Consider the following 9264-nt stretch of genomic DNA (forward strand, 5'->3'; position numbering starts at 1 on the left):
GCCCGTACAAAGTGCATAGGAGGACTATAGGGTTATAAAAATGCACCCTTTATCATCGAAAAAAAGAACATATTGAAGCTGCATTTTGTTTAAATTTGAGCAAAAGTTGCAGTCTTAGCCTTGACCGTCCAAGAGGACTCTAGCCTTATTGTGCATCACACAAATCACTCACCATCAAGTTCCTACAAAACACTTTCAGAGAGTTTCTATTTAAATTGCAATACCCCCCCTCTTACATGAATGCTAAAATAACAGATAATTAATTTGCAAGTGGTTTTCCTTTGCATACTGTTCCATCTGATAGCTCCGGGGCAACGCACTTGTCTTGGAAGCAAGATGACGTGGAGCAACACAGATTCGCTCCCCGGGGTCCATGCTTAGAAACCTCTGGGTATTAAGCACATTATAATTAACCAATTATATGAATTATAGCAAAAGATTATCCACCCCACAGGCAAACTAGTGGACTCTCAAATGACCCAATTTAGGAGGAAAGGCCAGTGTTTCATTCAGTATCTGCTGAATGCCCAAAATGTCAAATTAAGTAATGTTGGTGGAAGAACACACACACTGGCCTTTGACAAGAGCACATTTTTACACTTTTAGATACTGTCCCATTCCATATTTAACCTCAGATGCAGGTAAATATCTGCATATGACAGCATCATTTTTAGCAAACTACCTGGGATTCCCCAGGTGGCAAGCTTGTACTAAAGCATTGCCCTTGTTAGGGTGGTCAGGAAAGATCCCAAGGAGAAAGAGGTGTTCATGGTGCACGCACCATACTTGTGACTGGGGGAGTGGTGATGTTGCAATTTATGTATCCAGCGTAGTTAAGGAGAACGGGATATGTGTTACTTTGTGTTCAAGTTGATACATCTAAGATAGCATGTGCGCAGGAAGATAAAATGTCAATCATTAATGAAAAATAAATACAATCTGGGTATGGTGTGTCATAAGGCGCCTGGAAGCTGGGCAATGAGCAGCTTCAGAATGCCAATGCAAGAAACTTTATTTGTTATGAAGAAGCCACTGTAAAGAGGACACAGTAGTTTTAAACATGCATGAACACTAGGGAATTTGCAGATCTATATGCAGTGTGCCCTTTTCATGAATTGGTTAAACCCTGCAGTCAGGGGTTTGTGAGGTGAATTCTGAGTGACTGGGAAAACTGGTTTTGCAGGGTTTGGAAGCCAAAGGAAAGGTAATGATTAGCCAGGACATTAACCAGATTGTCAGCCAACAGGCCGGCCCGAGGATTTTATGGCTTGGTAGTATTGTGGAAGGAGATGAAATCTTTAAAGTGCAAGTAAGGTTTCTATTTATTGTTCAGGGGGATCTGGCCATTTGCTTTTTGACCAGCAATAAACCTGGAGTTAAAGACGCCCAGGGCCAGAGTGACTGATACTTCATGGGTTTCGATTGAACTGGTAATCATTTAGATTAGTGTTCCGAAGATGCCAGCAAGTTGGGGTGGGTGAGATGGCCATCGCCTGTTAAAGGGATCCCCTTTATTCTTCCCCCTCATATTGTTTGAAGTAATCTTGCAATCCATGTGCAATTAAGTCCAGGTTTAGGAGGCCTCAGGCCAGCTGGGAGTCAAAATGAATTATGGGTGTATGTGAATGTGTAACTATGATGATGTCATGACCTACCACGGACAGACCCTAAAAGAGGGTGTGCTATACTCAAGCTGAAGATGGTAAGATTATGGTGACCAATGAGAATGTGGGAATTAGAGAGGATTGGATTTCTTTTGTATATGTTGAACGAGCCACGCGTGCGGGATTTGTGATAGCTGTTGCAAACATTTATTTCTGTCAACTTGTGAGGTTCAGAGAGACTCGGGTTAGCTGGACTCCATAGAATCATCTAGCCCCTCTCAGCCGATTGCACGTTTGTACGTAAAGGAAGTTTATTGTACATTCACTTTTAAGTCATGGGCCTGAAGACTTCAGTGGGATATACACGTGGAGAATATAAAATGTGGGTAGGGGTGGGTGTCACCAGGTGTTGGATCGCAAATGTTACATACATTCCAGTTAGTACCATGTCAACATTCACGTCGATACACTCCAAGACGATAGGCCCCAATCCTAAAGACCCTCCAAAACCAACAATGCCAGTGTTTTACTCTCATGGTACTATAGGACTGTCTTTTTGTGAACTGCTCACCCCAGCTATTTATGAATAGGCACTATAAGTACTTTGTAAATAGGCACCATCAGTACTTTGTGCCATGTATTGGGAAATTTCGTTTTTACCAAGCACCATCTTGAACAAGATATATCAAATCTCTGCATTCCCATAGTGAGGGGCAAGTTTTTAGTCCTTGGTTAGAAATCCCATTCAGGCCGAGCGATTCCTTTAGTAGCTCCATCTTGGCTTGAATAGGACCTCTAGTTATAGGTTTTCCCCAGCTAGCAAGTCAAGTTGAGTCCGCTACTTGCAACAACGGTGGACAATTGCTTGAAATTCCTCCAAGATAGAGTTGCACTGCGCAACACGTTCCAGATGGTCCGAGCAACCAACATCCAGAAGCTGGCTGAATTCCTCCCTTTCAGGAACCAAATATCCTGTAGGCATCCCGTTACAGCTTCTCAGGTCTATAACATTCTGTCCAGTTCTTGGAGGTGTGATTCTCTTCTCACACATGTATATCCATCCGAATCGTGCAATCTCAAACATCGTCAGGACTTTTCTTGCTTTTATTGATATATAGGAACAGCCTAACTTAGTTTCTACAAAAACACAGTATGAGCTTTTGTCTACCACAGAGCATTGACCATTCTGCAATGGCATCAGAAATATTCGGGAGATATCTTCATATTCTTTTCAAAATGATCCGAGGTCTACCAACAGCCATCGGCATAAGTAATCATTCTGTAGATGTTCCAACCCGTGCATTATATTACACAGCATGACTGATTCACCTCTAAGAAACTTAAGGGTTGAAATGGTCTAGTGACTTGGTTTTAATACTAGTTTTGCACGATCACTCAAACGGGTAGGACTTACTGAAGCGCAAGCAAAGGTCATAAAACGCAGCAGACACACAAACTTGGTCAATTACAGAATCAAGGACTAAAAAGGTTTGCCAAAACCACCCAGTAAACTCATCTCTGCGTGCATAGTTACTTATAACCATATCTTCATCATCTCCTACTAGCGTAGAACTTCATCCAATAGTCAAGGGTCAAATCAACGGACATTGGTGCCCAAAGCTCACCAGGAGCTACGCTCAGTCTAGCACCAAGACACTTCTCCTCTTGAAGGACCTTTCTAATGCTCAGCGAGATGTACAATTGGAATACAAGCAGTTGTATACGTGGAAGGCTCCACTCCTAACTGAGGGAGAGGAGGGACCCCGAAATTTAGGCTATAAACTAGTCTAGGGGCACTGTTATGGGCCCCTCTACCCCCCTCACCAGGGGTGTTCCTAGGTCTGGAAACGGTCCAGGGCTATGGTAATGTCAGGACTATCAGGACGCGGGGCTAGCTAACCTTTTGGTTGTAGCCCCTGAGCTTCCATCCAGTGCTACAAAAAAATAAAAAAAATAAAAAACAAAAAAAAAAAAAAAAAAGACCTGGGGCTATAGCCCCTTTCCCCCCACCAAATTAGCTTTTCTCTCTACATCATCTATTCTCCTCACAAACAGAATCAGAGCCAACCGTCAAAATACTGCAATACAATCGATGACTTAACCGGTCAGCCAGGTTACAGCCTCCCAGGTGCGTATTTATTTATAATTTATATAGCGCGGCCACTGACCCGGAGGCTTAAGGGCGCTAACCAAACAAAAAAAACAAACATAAAAACAGATACATGCGGTACATATCTTAGAAGCCAACCGGGTCAGAGGTCCAAGTGGAAGGGATTAAACAGGAGGGTTTTTAGGCCCTTTGTAAATACTCTGATGGAAGTTTCTTCTCTTAATTTTAATGGCAGTCTAGTGCCACCGAATAGAAGGCCCTGACTTTTGCTTGAGCCAACCTACATGCAGGGATGTTTAGCAGAGAGCCCACGTTAGATCTTGGGACAGCGTTGTTCAAGCAATCAAGCAATTAAATGAAATCACCATAAGCCGGAAAAAGATTCTTTCCTGAACTGGAAGCCAATGTTAGGCCCTTCTAGCATCCAAGATATGGTCCGATCTCCTACGATCCACAACGACCCGACAGCATTATTTGTAGTCTGTTAATCTCGCAATTAGGAAGACCGGTCAGATGGCTGCTACAGTAATCAATTCCTGAGCTTATAAAAGAGTATTCGCAAGGGTTTCTCGGCTAGTTCTCGAGAGAAAGGGCCGGGCACGAGCCATAAGTTTAATTTAGTCATCAGACGATGCCACAAGATTGCCAACCTGTGCTTTCATATTTAGGTTGCAGTCTAAATAAACCCCCAGCGTCTTAACCTTTTTCTTGATCTCTAGGGTGCAGCCTTCAATTTGGAGTGGTGTGTATTGCATATGGCACATCTCTGCACTCTACAGAGAGAGACACTACACTGCAGTCAACTCTGCGGACCAATGGGACGGACCACACGGCTTGATGTCATTTTGCAGCGAAAGAAAGGAAAAAAAAATAAATACGAAAACCATGCCAGCTAGCAGCGCAAAGGGGAAAATGGCAAAAGCACATTCATGCCGGCCCTAGATTTATCACAAATAACCAGCTCTGCCTTAACAGCTCTAGCCTATTTTTGGTTTGCATTCTGGTACTTTAAGTGTTCTGCTGCTTATGAGAAACACAGCAACTCATGCATCAGAATGTCAAGTGGTGCGAGCTCAAGAAAGAAGTCTCAGAACCTGTGGTCGAAGCGAGTGGGAACTGTCGGGAGCAGAGTTCCACTACTATTATTTTTACTATTAACAGTTCCACTACCTTTTGTGACCATTTGCACCATTACGGCACTGTTTGTGAAAAAAGCACACTTCTCCCCTTTACCACCAGATATCAGCTACAGCTAAGGTGAACTCTATTTCAACGAAATTGGTGGTGAACCAGAATGACTGCAACCCTTGAAAAATGGGTTGCACGTTGCACCCCTCCTGCCTATCCTGTCCCACATCAGGATCACGGTTGCACTACGATTTTAGGTACACTACTGTTAGGCAGAATCCTAGGAAGTACCCTTATGGACCACTACACAAGATTATGACTACAGGTGGTGGTACAATTTCACCTTTGGTACAAGCCTGTACTACACAGTTAAAGTGGTAGCAGTATCGGAGCAGCCAGACTTATCTCAAGAGCAAATGATCAGTAGTAGAGATTACACAAAGGACTACAATTACTGTGACTCAAGCAAACACTGACTCAAGGTGTTTGGTTAAAAAGTAAAAGTACATTTATTTTAAACCATCTGTTTGCAAAACACTTCACTTCTATTAAATTAAAACCACAAATACACTACACAAAACCAATTCCCCTTGTGCAGAACAATTCAAGGTAAGTACCTTTTGGATTTGACAGACCGGTGTTGTGAAACAAAGACGTTACCGGGGGTTGTTATGTGATCACTTTTTGACAGTAATGACAGTTCGGTCTTACTAAAGAGATGCGTACCCGCGAGCGGAAATGTTACGGTAGTCAAACACACTTAGCACATGAATTAACATGAGAGTTGGGGACAAAAAAAAATCGTAGGCAATACTTTTGTCAAGGCACATAGAATCAAGAGGCACCTTTCTAAAACGTAGATAAAAGTCAATAGGCCTTTGCCAGTGTCAATGGGACAGGGATCCTGTTGTCGAGGATCACAAGGTTAGAACAGTTCATGATTCGAGATTGCCAGGAGTACTTGATATTGTCAAAAGGGAAGCAAAAGTTATAAGAGGGAAGGAAGATAAGGACAAGCCTTTGGTGAGGAAAAAGGGGTTCAACCTAGTTCCTAGAAGTACCTTATACGTATGGAGAAGAGCTGGTGCCACAGCAGTTGTTCCTGGTAGTTCCTGCAGACTCACGGCTCCTGAAGCTTCAGTCATGGGGACAAGAAGGACGACGTCTGGAGCGATCTGCACTACCCAGGGATGAAGCCAGCAGCAGCAAAAGCAACAGTGAATAAAAGGTGCGCTCCTTTAAAACAGGAGAGGCTCTTCAGGTGGCTATCCGGACCACTACAGCTGTGTCCAGTGATTTTGACCAAAAAGAGGATCCTCTGCCTGTGGAAGGTGAGCTGGTTGATCCCACCAGGCTCAAGGAAAGAGACTCCGGACTGGATCTTCTCTCGTCATTGAGTGTAGATAGCTCAGGACTGCAGCAGGGCTTCACCGGGACTCGGGAGTTGCAGCAGCCGTCTTCTTCTCCGCTTCTCTTCAGTTCCTTGCTGTTCCAGTGGAGACTGACTTCCAGTTCAAGAGACTGGCCTTTTATGCCAAAATCCCCCATTCACACCGCCTGGCTGTCAATCACTCAGCAGGGGGGTTGTCCGGCCCGGACAACCACCTCAGCCAATCAATACAAAGTGCGACTTGGGTCTCCAAGGAGACCCTGTGCAGGGGGTGACTAAACCCCTCTCTCACATTCAGCCCATCTAGACGCCAAAAGGAGGGCTTCTGGACAGAAGTCCGTCAAAGGTCGGTGAACAAAGGAGGCACAGCTGGTTTGCCATACAAAGTAAAACACAAGAAGGATTTTGACAAAAAGATACGGTGATAAAACCCACCCGGAGCCGAAATAAAAAGTATTTGGTCAAACGGGTTTAAGTTCGAGGCTATAATAGCCTAAAACAGTACCACGTTTATATAGTATAATCGTGGTAGAAAAGTTAGGGTAGATACCACTGCCACCAGCCAAGTCTTAGTGTTAAAAGAGCAAAATAAAGCTCAGAGGCACAGACAAAAAGGGATAGGAATTAACCCTTTCCAGTACTCTATGTAAGATGGGGTGTACTGGGTCTGCAGTTTTAAATGACTAAAGTAAATGGCAACTAAGTTGCCATTAGTCAGCCCCAGAAAAATGGAGTCAGTGGGAAGTCTCAAAGACATCCCTGTGTCACTGCACGGAAGGTGCTGTGTAACACACAAAAAGTGGGGCTCATGGAGTGGTGTAGCTCCAGAGCCCAGGATCAAACAAACATTAGAAATACACATGTAAGAGTGGGGAAAAAAGGCTCATACTCTTACCAGGTGGAAAAAAGAAACCCCAGAAATCCAGGAAAGCTGCCGAGGGACTCACTAGGTGAGTGAAATTAGCCATAAATGAGAATTCTCCCCAACAACTACTACCACTGCTCAGAACTAAAACAGAGTAACTGGATATCCCTTGTTGTCGGGTAAAAGGGCCCCTCCTTCAACCAAGCATATCTTTAAAGCCAATTATGCATTGAATGATGGGATTTGGGGGACTCAAATAAAACGTAGAACTACAACAAATAAAAAGCTGCCGACTTAAACACAAGGACAGCAGCAAAAATCTCTTCAGTGCAGCGTCCCTGTAGACAACTCTGCAAACATGCGGGCAAGACCTAGCCCAAGAACAACTGAAGGCCCGTGACGCATATAAATTGGCTCAGGAAACATTCAACATTTTCTAATCAGTTTGCGCAATGTTTAAAGAAGACATTCAATAAAGTGCTTGCATTCGAGAAATGAATGAATGAATGAATAAATATATAAATAAACGCCCCCCGCCGCTTGGAAACCTCAATTTAAACGCGCCAAGTGAATGAAAAGCGTTCAGTAAGCAGGTCTCAGGGCTGAAGTCGAGGGTACACGCGGGGGGACGGAGTCCACCCACTTTATTTAAGAAATACGATTTCTTATAATGCCATGGCATTTCATTGCTCATCATTTTGACCCCCATTCATTTGGCTGGGGCAACTTTTAATCAGTTTTCATATCCTCCATCCCCCAACAGGTTCAGCAAAGTTACTCCACAGCACATGGACCCAACATTCTGCAATTGAGAAATGTAGTTTTGTTTAAAGTTGAATAGTTTCTGGCTGGCGTCTACTGTGGTCTTCAGTGAACACAACGAGGGGAACTGAAAACACTTTGCACTAAACAGATTGTCTGCCATCAAGGTTAGGCCTGAACCCAGTGGAACCGTTAGGAGCTCTTATTCAAACGCCACTACAGCAATTTGTTTAGTTTACAAAGCTGCAGGGAAACTCCAACACCATACCTGATCCAACAAGGCAAGCGTCCAATGCCTGCAACTTGGGAAACCCGTCTACCTGGGGCAGCTTCTGACAAACAGCAGCCTCACCAGCAGGTGAACGTGGGCCCTGCTAATGAGTGTGATGATGTCACTCCGCGGGGGCGTGGCTTCTCTAGGAACGTACGGCTTGGAAACTCTTTCACGCGTCACCAGTGATAAGAACATGGATTTTTAAAAGCACCACGTCACTATCAAGCATCCCAGCCATCCACGTTTGACCAACACGCACAGCATGCTGGGACTCGTAGGCGCGTATACCTATCATTGAACTGCAAGTCCTAGCAGGCAAGTTTATGTTGTCTTCAAAGCTAGGAATGACGATGGGAGGAGCCGTTGACCCCGGGTCTGTTTGGAAGCTTTGTACATTGAAAGTCGAATAGGGCATGTGTATAATAGCAGAGCTCTGACTTTGCCCTATGCCAGCTGCAAGAAGTACGTTCTGCTTTTTTTTTGTTGCATTCTGGGAGTTGTTGTTTCACTTTTCACGTTACAAACGATAACTTCACGTCCCAGAAAGCAAAGAGAAAAACGGCTAGGTGGAACAACTGGATAGCTGTTTAAAAGTGTCACTAAAGATTTTAGAAACGACCGGATTCTGTATTTTGTTCGGTGGTGTGGAAGGGAACTTAAAATATTCCTGAACATAACTTCCCATTATGTCCATTAGAGAAAAAAGTAGTGAAAAGTGGAATCGGTTATTTCAAATAGTTATACTGTCTAAAGGCTCTAAAAAACTAAGTTATATTTGTTTTATGTATTTTAAGTTGGGTATATTGAGGAAAATCAAATTGTATTCATAACAAACAAAGCTACACTGCGTTCAAACAGGCCATAAAAACTCACTTTTTTAACCTAGAATAATTTTCTCTTGGTCCCACGCTTCTTTCTGCCCTGCCCTTTTGTTTGTCTTTGTTCTTTGTGTGCGCCCTGAGGCCCACGGGCATGTGGCACGTTACAAAAATTAAAATAAATAAATAAATAACATGTTTTGCCTCAAAATTAAAGGGCATTGGGTATCTTTAATTGCAAAGAATTTGTGTTTCTTTTGAATATGTTCATATCCAATCAGCTATAGTATGCTGCATAAAGGTGAGTGAAAAC

The 9264-nt window shown here is 43.5% G+C and overlaps 1 protein-coding gene across 2 annotated transcripts in view; it reads right to left on the bottom strand.

Annotated features, from left to right (window-relative positions):
* Positions 1 to 8328, bottom strand: part of LOC138497992 (protein brambleberry-like) — a 297213-nt gene extending 288885 nt beyond the window's left edge. Inside the window, exon 1 of one of the 2 annotated variants that reach the window (XM_069621767.1) lies at positions 8128 to 8328. The gene's annotated coding sequence lies outside the window, so the exon portion shown is untranslated. Of the gene's footprint in view, positions 1 to 5903; positions 5984 to 8127 lie in introns of those variants that run through there. The other variant, XM_069621768.1, reaches the window with a different exon arrangement.
* Between the last annotated feature and the right edge of the window lie 936 nt (positions 8329 to 9264).

The sequence above is a fragment of the Ambystoma mexicanum genome, chromosome 5q, assembly GCF_040938575.1.
Source record: "Ambystoma mexicanum isolate Mex_15411 chromosome 5q, UKY_AmexF1_1, whole genome shotgun sequence".
Taxonomy (NCBI): Eukaryota; Metazoa; Chordata; class Amphibia; order Caudata; family Ambystomatidae; genus Ambystoma; species Ambystoma mexicanum.